This window comes from Carettochelys insculpta, chromosome 7, assembly GCF_033958435.1.
Source record: "Carettochelys insculpta isolate YL-2023 chromosome 7, ASM3395843v1, whole genome shotgun sequence".
Taxonomy (NCBI): domain Eukaryota; kingdom Metazoa; phylum Chordata; order Testudines; family Carettochelyidae; genus Carettochelys; species Carettochelys insculpta.
Window position 1 is genome coordinate 35,063,151 of NC_134143.1, and position 15,212 is coordinate 35,078,362.

The following is a 15,212-nucleotide window of genomic DNA, read 5'->3' on the forward strand; positions in this document are numbered from 1 at the left end:
AGCACTCAGTAGAGATGGGGACTGGACTCATTTAATTTAGAAAAGAGAACGCTTGGAGGGGACATGGTAGTGGTTTTCAAGTACCTCAAAGAGGGTTACAAGGAGGAGGGAGAAAAACTGTTCTCCTTGGCCTCTGAGGACAGGACAAGAAGCAATGGGCTTACCCTGCAGCAAGGGAGGTTTAGATTAGACATTAGGGAAAACTTCCTAACTGTCAGGACGGTTAAACACTGGAATAAGTTGCTGAGGGAGGTTGTAGAATCTCCATTGCTTGAGCTATTTAAGACTAGGTTAGGTAGCCACCTATCAAGGGTGGTCTAGATGGTGTTTGGCCCTGCCCAGAGGGTAGGGAACTGGACTCAATGACTTCTTGAGGTCCCTTCCAGTTCTAGTGTTCTCTGATTTGTTAACCTTAATTCAGCATGGAGCCCTGGGCAGGCAGCCACTGATGACCCATGTGAACAGTTGCTTCTGGCCCCAGGCAGGAAGCCTCAGCAGCCAGAAGTAGAGAGCTCCAGCTGGACAGCCCCTGGTAGATAGGGCCATGGAGCACCAGCTAGCCCTGCGCAGACAGCCACTGCTAGCTCCAGGCAGGGAGCCGCTGGTGAGCTGTTGAGGGAGAAAAGGGCAGGGCTGAGCTCCTGCCATATACCATCAAAGCCACCTCAGAAGGAAGCTTGGAAACAGCTATAAGCTGATAGTTGACTTTGCTTGAGGCAGGCATGTGCACAGACACTTCTGTAGGACAAAGAAATCAAAACCATTGTCTTAAAGTAACTTATTCACAAAACAAAAGATAGAAAAATAGGAAGAGAGTAAGCATACTTATTTACTAGATATAATTAAAGCAACTAGAGATTATCAATATTAGAGAACAGAATTTACTTCCATGGGATTAAATGTAGAAGTTAGTGTACAGCGGAAAGAAATTGTCAACCAGCCTGAGAAATTCCACACCAGATCCAAAATAAAAATTTAAACTCATCACGTCTAGGTAAACCTTTCCCTTCTACTTACATATTCATGCTCTGATTATGATGTGGCCAGGATATTTACTGCATTCATCAGCATTTTTGGTCTCTCCCTGCTCCAGTCACAGAACCCAGACAAAGACCCCTTAGCCTGCAATTGTTCCCATTCAATAAAAGATCCTCTCCCCATTGGCTTACTTGGCTGTCCCCCTCAGAGGCACCTCTAAGGGTTAACCCTTTAGAGGCATTCATTCATGATATATCGTCTAGCTGTACTGCCTCAGGGGACAAGACTAAACTTCTCAAGTCCCTCCTAGCCCTACATGTCTAAGATAATTATTATTTTATTGGCTGAATGGTGGAAACCCTAATCTTGCAAGTCTTTGTAGGCCTCAGAGTAATATTTCAACAAACAGAACTATGAGTGGGAATGTGCATGTGCTGTATGTTGGACTGTTTTTGAGGTCTAGGTGACTCATCCATTAGGAAGGGAATTTCAGAGAAAGAAAGGTTTGTTGCACTTTCTGGCTGTTTGGCAGGGCATGGGGAGTGTAATGAGGCATTCAGGAAAGAGCAAAAAACTCAACGTAAACCAGCACAGCAGAGTTGGCTTGTTGATTTGGTTGGTAATAGGCTTTAGTTGGTTGCTTATTTAACTATGATTTAAATCATACATACAGAAAGTTGGCATTGTTTCACTTGCCACGATAAAGACTGCCTAAGTGCTACAACTAGGGATATTTAGCTAGCCCATCTCTCTGGATAAGTTTTGGCTGTATGCCATGCTGGTTGCTTTCTGGGAAGAGTTTTAGGAATTGGTCTTGTTCGGTTTACTATATAGAGAGTTTGTCTGTTCATTTGTCAATGTTGAAGAGCTCCTCCTAAATGATGAGGGCTAGGAACATCAAATTTGATATATAAGTTCTTCATATCATAACTTTAAAACAACATAAGAATTTGGTTGTGGCAGGAAAATGAGATGTTCCTGAAATGGGATTGTTTGTCTTAAAACTAAACTGAAAGTGACAATTGCCAAATCAAGTACAGGCCTCAAAAAGGCACATAACTGAGGAAATATTGACAAAGATTGAATGAAGATGTGCCAGAAAAATAGGATGAACCTGGAATAGGCTTGCTTCTCAATAAACCTCACGGAGAAATTTGGAGTTGGACTTCATTTTTGCACAGCTAAATTGATGCTTAAGATCTGAAAACTAAAAGTAAATATTACTGGAAACCAAATTGAGTATAAGCCTTCTATGTTAAAACATAGCAAATGATAACAATGTATACAGTTGAAGGAAAAAATACCCTTGATGGAATTCCCATTTAAAAATTAATTGGGGGGAAAAAAACCTCCTGTTTTAAAAGAGAGAAATAAAAAAAAACTTCAGAAAAATAACATTTTAAAAAAATGCAGTAACTTCAATAGTGTATATATTTTCCAGAAAAAAATACCCCCACCCATAAAAGGCTTAATTAAATTAAGGAGCCAACAGCACTGTGTAAATTTGCTAGGAAAGCATAAATGTTTGAGAGCTGACTGCTACGATCATCATATTAGCACCTATACACATAGTTAACACTAATTTCCTATCCCAAAAGTATTGTGCAGAGTAGCTGCTCTTTTATTTCAGTTTGAAACACTCAGGCTGTGCCCACACTAGCCCCCTCCTTTCAGAAGTGGTATGTTAATGAGGGATCCTGCAAGATGCTAATGAGGCACTGATATCAATATACAGTGTCTCATTAGCATAATGGTGGCCAGGTGTGATTCAAAAGTGCCACTTTTGGAATGCATGCTGCCTGTGTAGATGGGAGCCTTTCAAAAAGACCCCCTGACTTCAAAACCCCTTCTTCCTGTTTTGGCTTTTCGGGCTTTTGATGGGCGCTGTCTACATGAGTGGCATATGCTAATGAGATGTGCCTATCAAATGAGATGACTGAGATTCATGTCAGTGCCTCACTAGCATCTTCTGAAATCCATCATTAGCATGCCCTTTCCGAAAGGCGGGGACTAATGCACCTTCAAATAATAGTTTTTGACTTGTGGTAGGTAGGTAATCTCACTCTGTTTTTCCTCTTTTTTTTTTTATGCCATTAAAAACATTGCTATGAGAATTTACCTCTAGGTTTAAGCACTGCATTCTACCAGTCTTTGATTATGTGTTTTTTTTTGCTTATAATGTAACACTGTCAAGTCACTTAAATAGCAAAATTCTTTCCCACTAATTTCATATCTTTTCTAAACTGGGCTGCAAAATAATAGAGAATGGAAGTTTAATGAAAATATGAGCTGCTAAGTAGTATAAAGTTGTATAAGCAAAAATAAAAGGAACGAAACATGAAATTTCAAACTCTAGGGCTGTCAGGCTTTTACTTTTGAGTTTTCATGCACAATGAGGTCTGATCCTGAGTGGGGTGCATAAGCTCTACCTTATTGTACATAAAAACATAATAAAATCAATAATTTAAATGTAAAACATTCCCACATTCTCTGAACTTTCTTTGAATTACAGTTTGTCAATTTCAAGAGGAAAGAGTAAATTAGCATTTTATGGAAAAGTGAAGAAAGTATTCACTTGAAAAAATCTCAACTGTAATTTTACTGTATAATTAAAATCCACTCTGTTCACTATAGAATAATTACCAGACAGAACAAAGAGTAAAGCATCTTAAGCTAAAATGGTTGCAGTGTTACTCAGATATTTTCAGGTACATTAAGTCCAGTGCACTTTATTATTATTATCAAGGTGATTCCTTTGATAGAACTCTTACCTTTCTGAGTGAGTGAAATATATTAATGCAAAGGAAGCGTGTACATGGGCAGCCTCTGTCAACAGAAGTCACTGACAGAGAAACCTTGGCAGTATCTCTGTCGACAGATTGTATCTGCACATCAAAGCATATTGAAAGACAATCTGCTCTGTTGACAGAGAGCAGCCACACTGCCCTGCCCTCTTTCAACAGAACAGCCAACCAGAAGCTCTGCCAACAGGACTGCTTGGGAAACTGGAAGCCCTCTCAGTCAACAGAACTGTCTGCGTGGGCACTCTGTCAATGGAGATGCTATTCCTGATTGGGTACTGGGAGAACACTGCCGACTGAACAGCTGAGTTTTGCCAACAAACTCTCAACAGAGCGCTTTAGCTGTGTTGAGACTCGGCAAGTTTAGTTGACAAAAGGGTTGTTCTGTTGATGGAAGCTGCCCATGTAGAGGTGGCGGGAAATAGAAATGGGATCCAGTGGACACTGTAGACCCACTTGGATGGTGTGGACTTTGTTGGTGATCTGGCACTTTTTTGTCCCACAGCCACCGACAGATGCAAAAGAGGATGTCAGACCTTGCTGACATCTCAGTTACAGTTGGCTTGAACATCCAGAGGGGGAAAAACTAATAGTTTGAAAATCAACATGAATAACACAGAGCCAGTCATAGTTGGCGGCAGGGCACTGGAAGAAGTTGAGGTCTTCACATGTCTGGGCAGCATCCTCAAAAAAGAGGCGGGCACCAATGCTGATGTGACAGTGCAGATTGGGAAAGCAAGAACAGCTTTTCTTATGAAAAACATCTGGAATTCTAAGTAGAGCAGAACTCAGGTGAAGACAGGTTATTCAAATCCAACGTCAAATCAGTCTTACTGTATGGAGCAAAAAATTGGAGAACAACAAAGAGGACTGTCAGAATCCAGACTTATCAATAACTACCTTTGTAAATCCTCTGGATCCACTGGTGTGTACCATCAACAACCAAGATCCATGGCAACTGACTCACCAATTTCCTGCCAAAGACCAAATTGGGAAGAGAAGATGGCAATGAATTGGACATACCCTTAGAAAACCAAGCACCAACATGACCATGCAGGTCTTGGTTTGGAATCCTCAGGAAAAAAAGGTGACGTGGGCACCCAAGAAACACTTGGTGTAGAACCCTAAATGCAGATGCCAAAAAGAGGGAATACATCTGGTCAGAACTGGAAAAGATTACCTGGGACAGGGGATGCTGGCAAATGATTGTCAGTGGCCTATATTCCAAGATATAGAAGTGGAGAGGCTTAGCACTATTGCTACTATTTAACAAGTTGGACAAGCACAAAAGTCTGCCCAAGGATTAGCAATTGTCATCCGTATATGCCAGCATATTTACATGAAACAGATCATACTGTTCGTGCATGAAATTCCTGTAGTTATTGGGTACTTTTTCATTTTACGCTTTCTGTAGATGCAGTCTTTTTAAGAAAGTTATTGCTCTATGGCCCTGATCTTGCAATAGGGTGTGTGTGGGTGAATCCCTGCAACTTCATGGAGGTCTAGTGAAGTCAGTGGGGTTTTGTGTGGTCATGTGTGTTTGTTAACCAGATTTCAGGACAGGGAGCTGAGGATAGTGCTCTCCTTCTATGGGTCATAAATGGTACATTCTTGGATAATTTTTCTTCTACTGTGAGGCTGCAAAACAGAGCTGTCATTTTCATCAATAATGTGATTTTGTTTTGCTAGTTCAAGGGAATAAAAATAAAGAAAAAATTGCAGGACAAAGTCATAATATATAAAGTAGTGAAATATGAATCCAACTAATGTCAAAAGCTCTGATGTCTGTGAAGACTGATAAACTGAAGGCATTGGAGAATGTTATATGTCAAAGAAAATTAATCTGAAATCTATTTTTGGACAGTCGTTTATAGCTTCCTCTTAGAGGCCAATTACATTTCCAATATTAACTAGGAACTGGTTTGATATTTATGGCTGTCCATTTGTTACTAATAGTTTTTAACAAGTGGCAAGAACCAAGTAAAGTAATTAAAATTAGTTAATCTGAAATAAATTAGATGAAGTTTCATGAGGTTAGAAACACTGAACTATTGAGAAACCTAGCTGGTGGCTGGTATGTGGCTTTTCTAAATACATACTAGAGAAACAGAAGCTTCCATTTTGTTTTACGTGCTGTACTGTACTAGCAAATACACAGATATGTACTACTTTTTATGAATAACAAACATTTTGCTACAAATGTCAGGCTTTGAAATATGTTAGAAAGAGGGTACAGTAATGACTGTGCACCTGGGAATGAATTAAAATCACAACCACAATAAAGCTTGATTGCTGTACTGAAACTTGATTGGATTTTCCACAGTGGGGTCTTTTCAGAGGTAAGAAAGTTGAAAACATGCAGCTACAAAACAGGAAAAAAAACCACAAAGTGAAGCTGTAATATTCTGTGATGTAAATTCAGTGAAGTGTTTGGGAGTACACGTGAAAAATGGGGATCTGATAATAAAATCCTGGAGTGGTAATACAATTTTGAGAGAGGCCAAATGACAGTAGAGGGAGACAGCCCAAAGGGACCTTTCTGCATAATACACAGCAGGATGAAACAGTTGGCTGTATTAATTACTATTATTTATTTATTATAATACAGTAATCTTTCCTTGCCTCGAATCTACACAATAATCCTATGACTGTGATTGTGTCTGTAAGTTCTGCTTTTACTTATTCTCTGTTTTCTGAGGGGAGAAATGAAGAATGAGAGAGCATGCCAGCAGCACGCATTCTAGCCAAAGCACTTGATTGTAATCCATGTGTTTTGCTCTGAGTGTTAACACTTTTTTTCTTTTTACCATAGAAAAGGCCAGTCTCAGTCTCTTCCATGATATGCTGCCCTGAGGGTAAGATTTCAAGCTCTCAGCACCCAGTGTTTGGACAAGGTTTCTAAACCAGTTTAGTTCTCCTTTAAGCACCTCAGTAAAGACCAGATTCCCAAAAGAACTCCGCATCCAGCATGATGATTTTTGACAGGCTGAGCCTGTATGACATTCCCTTCCCATAAAGCTTTTCCATTTTTCTTGCTGCATTGATGTGCTGGAGCAGGGACCCTGCTTTTTCTCCTTTGCTAACAAAAGCATCAAGGCAGCATCCCTTCAAAACAGAGGTGTGGTCAGAGGTCAATGTTCCTGCTGATGTGCTGGTTCATGTACTACTTTCTCAAGATTGTATGGACTATACAAGTTAACAAACAATTGGTGGGCATCAGGTAGAGTGCATTTTGTTTCTGCTTTGGTATAGCAATGGATCCCGGCTTCTAAACGGCAGGATTTCTATGCCAGGAAAGACACTGAATTACATCTTTGCTTTCAGGATGCTAGAGAAATCTGTGTAAACTGAGTTGTGGGATGATGCTTTTTTTTTTTTTCAAGTACACCCATTTCTGAAAATTTCTTTCTCATGTCACTGCAAACAAGTCTGTCCTGTGTGTGCATTTTGAGTGCTCAGTGGTGCCTAGGTGCTCCTTCTCATCCCTGATGTTGTCAGTAGTGTCTTGATCTAGAAATTTGGCTTCACAAGGAATTCTACTTGGAGTACAGGTGTCATGGGCATAAATTTCCCAGGCAATTTAGAATACATGGTCCATGTCTTCACCTGCTTTTTGGAAATCACCTCATATTCTGGAGACAATCTATACTAAATAAATACATTTAAAATTATGTCAGATGTCTTTTTGTGCAATACCCCGGGTAGGTTTAAACATCCCACTAGTGTTTGTACAGGACAAGAAAGTCTTGTACTGTGATTTTTCTTTTTCCCCACCTTCCCTCTTGAAATTAATTCCAGAACAAGAGTATGGCCTTCCAACAGTAAATGCAGCAGGCACTGTTGTTTCCTGAACTCAGCAGCACCATATCAATGCACTTTGGGCAGAGCGTTGACCTAAGCAGGCTTTAGCATTAATTCCTTTTATTAGTTTTTTAAAATTCCTTCATTTTTTCCCTTTAATTCCATTAATTTTTTTTTGCTGTACTTAGGGTGGACAAGTTCCTCTTTTGCCCCCAAAGTTCTGCTAAACATTGGCATACTGTAGCTTTCCTTCTGGAAGATAGCCTCACAATTTGTCTGGCTTTGGAACACAAATATTATTTTCCAATTGTCAATCAAATATGTGGCCCTTTCCCTGCAGCAATGTTTTATTTTCTCTTTCAATAGCTTTTCTGCTTTTCTTGTGCTCTTTTTACTTAACAGCCGTGAACTGCTCATTATATTAATCACAAGGGCTCTATCCACATTTTAAGTGGGTAATTTACTTTGTCCATGTTAGTTTTCAAACCATGTTTCACAGTTGCCTTCATAAGCTATGCCAGGATGCATATGGCTACTTTAAAAGAGTCTATATTACATCTTTTGTTGTACTGTGCAACAGGTTTCACAGGTTGGTTACAGAACTATTTCAGTGGAATGATTTAGTTCATCTAGTTAAGTTCTCATGGGCTAAAGAAGTGGGTCAATAAAGTTTTGCAGGCAGGATTGTCTCGAGGTTGTGAACAAGCTTCTGTTTTCAGAGATGTTGGCTGAAGTCTTAAAACCATTCAGGATCATAATAGTACGCTGTGTAGGGCCAAATGATTGGTGCATGTGTTTTTTTTTTTTTATTTAATCGAATACATTTGGTACATACTAGGTTTGAACTTTCTTGATAAAAGGATTGACTTCTGTGGTGCAAGTTCACCTGTTGTTACCTTGCCTACCTGGAAGGTGTACACACAGTCACAGCTCAAGCAATTTGTGTATTTTGTAGAACTGGTAGAAATCTGAACAAAAACACTAGACTGAAAATATTCTGAATCTGTAGTGATTTCAGGATCCGGCTCTTCATTTTTTTTGTCTGTGATGATCCAAAACTCAATTTTTAGATTAACTGCATCACATTTCACCTACAATACATTGAGGCTACATCTACATGAGAGCACTCTTCCAGAAGATATTCACCAGATGATCATCTTTCAAAGACTGCATCCACACACAGTCTTTTGAAGAAGAGTGGCCACATGGCCCCAGCTGCTCTTCCAGGAGGCTCAGCCAGCCTCTCCCTTAAAGGGCCATTCCCAAACCCCCTCTCTGCACACACAGAGGGCTGTCTTGCCACAGACAGTAAAGCAGACCTGGTGCAGGAACCAGGTGCCCAGTCTAGAGCAAAATGGATCCCTAGCAGTTCCCTGACAAGGACATCCTCGACACCATGGTCAGCCTGCTGACAACAGTGGTTATTGCCACCCTTCTCCTCCTCCAGTGGGTGACTCCACCAGGGTTGTGCAGACCTTCTCCCCTGGGCCCCAGCAGCACCTCCACCCCCTGGGTGCTCCTGTGCCTATGGAGCCATCCCACCAGCTCTGAGCGGTGGGACCAATTCATGATGGGCGAGTGGGACAACATCCCCTGGTTCCAGAACTTCTGCATGACCAAGCTGATGTTCCTGGAGCTGAGCCACTAGCTTGCTCCCACCCTCTGATACCAAGACACCTGCATGTAGCCTGCTTTAACCCTCAAGAAGCAGGTCTCCAGTGTGGTGTGGAAGCTGGCCATGCCAGACAGCTACTGGTCCATGGGTCACCAGTTTGGGGTGGGCAAGTCAACTGTTGGGGCTGTCCTCAAGGAGGTGAGGCATGATTGGGTCAGACACTTGCCACGGGGAGGGGGGAAGGGAGACCTGCAGGGGATGGGGAGCCCTGGAGGCAGTGAGGGATGGGGGAGGATCTGAAGCACCCACCACACATTCATAAGAGCATGCAATCTCATCCAAGGCAGGTCATCAAGCTGATCAATGCCATGCTCCTACAGAGGGTTGTTTGCACTGGGGACCTGAATGCAGGCATTGCTGGATTCACTGTGCTAAGATTCCCCAACTACTTCAGCGCCCTGGACAGGACCTATATTGCCATCCATGCCCAGGGACTGGGATGGGGCTGGGACCATGGGGAGGTAGGGAAGTGGAAGGGGTGCAGTGGGCTCAGGCTCAGTGGGGAACAGTAGGGGAGATGAGGCAGTGGGGGGACAGCCTGGAGGCTTGGAAGCTGGGCCAGCTGGGCAGTAACAGTCCAGGTGAGGGCACACAGCACCTCCACTACCTTATCCCAGGCCTTCCACTGCCAGGCTAGGTCAGTCTGCTCCACTGCCAGCCCCTTCTCTAGGAAGGCATTTTGCCAGTGGAGGACAGCTGTGTAGGTGGCAGCCTCATCATCTCACCTGCAGTGATGTGCCCTCCAGCAGTAGGCCCATCCAGGCACTGGTCTTGGGGGTGGCCCCTCTGTCACTGCTGTTGCCCTCCCTGGCTTCTGGACAGGGCTCACCTGGCCATTGGATGGTGCAGCTGTAAAGATGGAAGGGGAGAGAGAGAAAACCCATCAGCCCCAGGGGCTATGTCCCTCCTCCCCAGTCGAGAGCAGGCCCCTGTCCCCCTGTTCAATAGCCCGGCAGCCCTGGAGGATTGTGCACACAGGGGGGTCCCTGCATGGGTGGGGCACACACTGGGCATCGTCTGTCCTCCTGCATGCATGTGGCTTGTGGTGCAGTCTGGAGAAGTGGGTGCTGAGTGTCGCCTGTGGCCATTTGCATGTGCTGGTTGATGTGATTGTCTGGACTGGGGCTGGTGGCTGTGTCCCCCACCTGCTGACAGCTCTGGTGGAGGTGTGGCCCCCTCCCCAGACCCTGGGGTAGGTGATGCCCCAGGAAGAGCCAGGGAGGCTTTGGTTGAGGTCTCCTCCTTCTCCTCCTCCTCCAAGGTCTGCTGCTCTGTGGCCCCAGGATGGTAGTCCAGGTGAAGGGTCCAAGCTCCTCCTCTGGCTTGGGTGCTGCAGTGTCTAGCAACATGAGGGTGGAGGCAGTGTCCTTGGCCCTGAGGAGGCTGTCAAGCTCCTGCTAGTAGGGGAAGCTGGTGAGTTCTGTCCCTGAGCAGCCGGCCCCATCCCTGGCTTGGATGTAGGCCTGCCACCACTCCTTCACTTTGGACCTGAATGTGGTCCTGGTTGCGGGTGCGTGTGAGTCCCTGGGAGGCTAAGCCAGTAGCCAGCTGGACAAAGGTGGGGATGTTCCACTGCTTGCCCATGGTCTCTTGCAGGAGCTCCTTGTCCTGTAGGTCCTGCAGCTTATGCGCCATCCAGGATGGGGCTCTCTTCTTGGTGGCCTAGCAGGGGTCCAGTTAGCCCTCAGCTGGCTCACTGGGGGCACCTTGGGGGCATCGGGCTGCTGGCCATTTGATGCAGGACTTGGACTGTCAGCTCCAGGGGTAGCTGCGAGGGCATGACTATGAGCAGCTCATGTGCCTGCTCTAGCCACGGTCTTGGGTTTCTGTCACGAGGTTTCTGGGTCCCTGCATCTTTAAACACATCCAGAAGCAGAAGGCATAGCGCTCTGCTGCCACTGGCTGGGGTGTCTCCATGCATCAGCTGGCCAGTGCCCTGGAAGACTGCTCTTTCTAAAGCAGGAGCGGAGGCCCACAAAGCATCTACACATTTTCTTCGAAAGAGTCTTTCAAAAGAAAACAGTTTTCCTGATCTGCGACCAGAAGACCGCTTCCAAAAGAAGCACTGCATTCTTTTGATTTACTTTCAAAAGAACATGTTTTATGTGTAGATGCTCTGTGGAATCTTTTGAAAGAGCCCTGGCTTTTGGAAAAACTTTTTTGACAGAACTTTCTAGTGTGGATGAAGCCTGAGAGTACAGAACAGGAAAGAACAATAGTCCTTGTTGTGCAGATGGAATGGAATTCTGGAGGGTGAAGAAGTCTTCAGGTTCTATTTTTGATATATTTAATTGCCTGGGCTGTCCAGATCAAAAGCAAAGGACATAGTTCTATGAATATTCCTTTATTAAAATCTGTGACTTGACCTTTTCTTACAATCTCTATCTCTTAGCCCTGATTGAAGAATTGCTCCAGGTAATCTTGGAAACAGTAACTCCATAATGTTGTCATGCTCAGTGTTCCTGTTCAAGATGGTTTATGAACTAATGAGGAATATTTGTAGAAACATTCTATTAAAGAAATTATTTTTTTTCTGAAATAGAAATGCTGCTCTTTTAATTCTGGAAGCCCCTGCTACTTTTTAAAATTTCACCTGTAAGTTTAATTATTTGTTAAATTAAAAATACTCAGGGTCAATGAAAATAGGTGAGTTCCATTTTTTGCTTCAAAAAGTTTTCAACAAAATCCTAATATTACGACCCCTTTATATTTTAAAGACTCTAATATTTTTAAATGCATTATGTCTGGTATTTTAAAAAATGGAAAAAGTTTAGCAAGTCATTAATATTTTGATATCTAGAAAATGTCTAATAATGAATAGGAAAATATGGAATTTGTTTACTTTGTATTTTCGGTAAAAATTAATATATATGATTTGATGCCTAAAAATGTCTGCTCAGGTTTGTTTCTGTTTTCCTGTCATGCTTGCTTATTTTGCAGAAGATACAATGGTAAATGAAACAGAAAGGTGGATCAGTTTCATTCAAAAACTGATTGATTGAACTAATGAAAACAGTTTTTTTTCTGAAGTGCATATTTTAGCACAATGTTTACTTGCAGTTTCTAAGTAGCTGGACTGAACACACACATGGCTGAGGACTGAATGGTATGACCATCTGGCAGGTGTTTGAGGGCTTAAAATTAGGTAACAAAACCAGCAGTAACTGTCAGTCTTGGTACTAGCAGCTTGGAAAATGGACCAATCTCTTATCCTGTATAATGTTCTTCTTTTGAAGTGCACTGGTGTAACGAAGGTTTGCATACCTCTTCTGTGGAGGAATGTGGGATTTTATTCTGGCACTTCGATCTAAATTTTTAGAAAAACTGTTTCCTTTGATCGCCTGCAACTTGTAAAACTCTTAGTCAACCCATAATGAGCAAGTGTGGACATAGGAAATGGATGTATGGCTTTTTTTTTAAAGCAACTTATTTTACTTCTCTAATTCCAATGTATTGTGATTCACATCTTCTCATTGCAATGCAATACAATTTTTAGTTAGCAGCCCCCAAGAAGGCACTTGTATAATTTAGTCCTTGGAATCTCAGGGAGCCAGAAATGTATCTGCCTCAGAAGACAGAGCTGACCACAGTACGTACGTAATGAATTTAAATGAATGAGATCCCAATATCTTGTACAAGAATGGACTTGATTAGGGTGCAGTGATTTCAAGAAACTTGCATGACCAAGGGTTTTAGACCAAATGTTGAAAGTGATCTTGTAGGGGAGTTATTGTGTCCTTTTGCACTGCATCACAATGATCAATATGTTCCCTTGTCAGAAGACTTCTGATTGTCTCTGCTCATTCAAGGCAGTTCTACAGCAAATACCACAAAAGACAGTAATTGGAAGCTCTGCTCTCACACCAGTGGGATGGCAACACTGAAGTTAAACAATCCCTTAGGTGTTACAAGCCCAAGTCAGCTGATCTGGGCCCAGGCCCTGGTGTGTGAGTGCAGTGAGGACATACCCTTAAGGGCTGGTCAAAGTTAGTGTACCATTAGTCTAGAACACAAGCTTACATTTTCAATGCATGAATCCAAAATTACTTTTTACTGGAATAAAATGGGACTGATTTTAATTAAGATGGTAAGTGGGATATAAGTAACCAGTAAGGTTATCTAAGGACTCTAGAGCAACAATGCATTTCATTTTTATTCGTTTTGGAAGGGAGCCATTCCATAGTCCAGTGAATTATATAATTCCCTTCAGAATATACGATGCCAATCCAGTGAAAAGTAGCATTTTGCTTCAATGTGGGTTACCAACTCGAGATCAAGGGTGAGCAGCATGCCTGCAGCTAGGAATGCAGCTACTCATGCAGCCACTTATTAAAAGGAAAAGTCCAAGAATTTACTATTCTTGCCTTGTAGTTATTACTATGGCTGTACAGACAATGTTTAGTGAACAATACAATGATGCATTTATCAGCTTTTATTTTTTTGAGGATTACTCACAAATCATTTCCAGTTTCTGCAAGTCATTATTTCTATCTGTTCACCCACAGACGTGAACAAATCACTTTCAAACTGCCGGCAATGTGCAAGCTGCTGACTGCACTGAATGCACTATTAGCATTTCATGCGCATAACTGGTTTCATGATATTGTTACTGCTTCCTGGCTGGATGATTACAATATGAATAGAAAAATGACTAGTGCTGATTAGGAAGTAGCAGATTCTTCCAGTACAATTTCATGAAACTATTTTAGGATTCACAAATATTTTCTGGAATGCAAAATAGTTTCCTGAATACTTAAGAAGTGCCATGAATGGCAGCAAGTATAATGTAAGAACTACATCTAGGGCAATATTTGCCAGTCTTTGTACTACCATAAGGACATAGCTAACACTATTGTTCACACAGTATTAAAGGCCCATGCATACCCACAATTATGCTGCTTGCTTTTCTTTCATGGCATTGTACCAATGACGAAAATAGGCAACTGGTGCAAAACTAACTCCACTATGTATATTAAGGGCCAGATTGGGCCTGGTCTGTGCTGTGTGGGAAGGGTGCTAGTGGCATTTCTGTACCTTCTTCTGAACATGATTCGGCATGGAATCTGTGAACAAAAATCAGATCCAGCCATGGGCCTTCTATCACCGTACTCCCCCATGTGTGCATGATAAACAGAAGGGGCAGAAAGAGGAGGAGACAGGGTCATGGCTTCTTTCATCAGCCTGCAGACTGGAAGCATTATACAAGAGGTATCAGGCTGCATTCCAAAAAGGGATAAAGCAGCAGGTGTGATACCCTTTGCACTTAATGATGGAGTGTGCACTCTCAGCATAGGAGAGTGTCACTCAAGCAGAACCTGAGCCCTAAGCAGGAGGCATTCTCTTCATTATTTTAAATGATGGACTGTAACATAATGAATGTCTGTAGGACTGTATTCCCATCTCACCTCCTGACTGTCTGGTGAGAGAATCATCACTTGATTAGATGATTTATATTTTTAGTATTTGCTAATTAATTAAAAATATTTAACATATTTCAGTGAAGACAGATATTGAATTATTCAAGATTTCATTTCACTCTGAAATTATAGGTTCTCATACATAAATAATGTGTTTAAACTATTGATCAGTTTCCAAATATTTTCATTGTGTTTTTTAATCCCTGCTGGGTGCAGGGGGAAATAAGGAGGAAATCCCCACTGAAATAAGCTTCTAAAGGAAACTGTTGTCATTTAATCATTTATATGTTTGTGGATGGACACTTACCCATGTTCATTACACAAATAAGGATGTTATGTGCTGGTTGCTTTGCAAGAAGACTCCCAGCCCCCAGGATCTCATGGTCTAAGGACAGGCAGAGATTAGAGAAGCTGAATACCAAAAAGATGATTTATATTACTAAAAGAGATTGTGTCAGATCACAGGCTGCATATGTCAAGAGCCAGATGGAGGGTGAACATTTTGGGTGTTGAATAAATGCCTTTTTGTTCCCCTTCAAG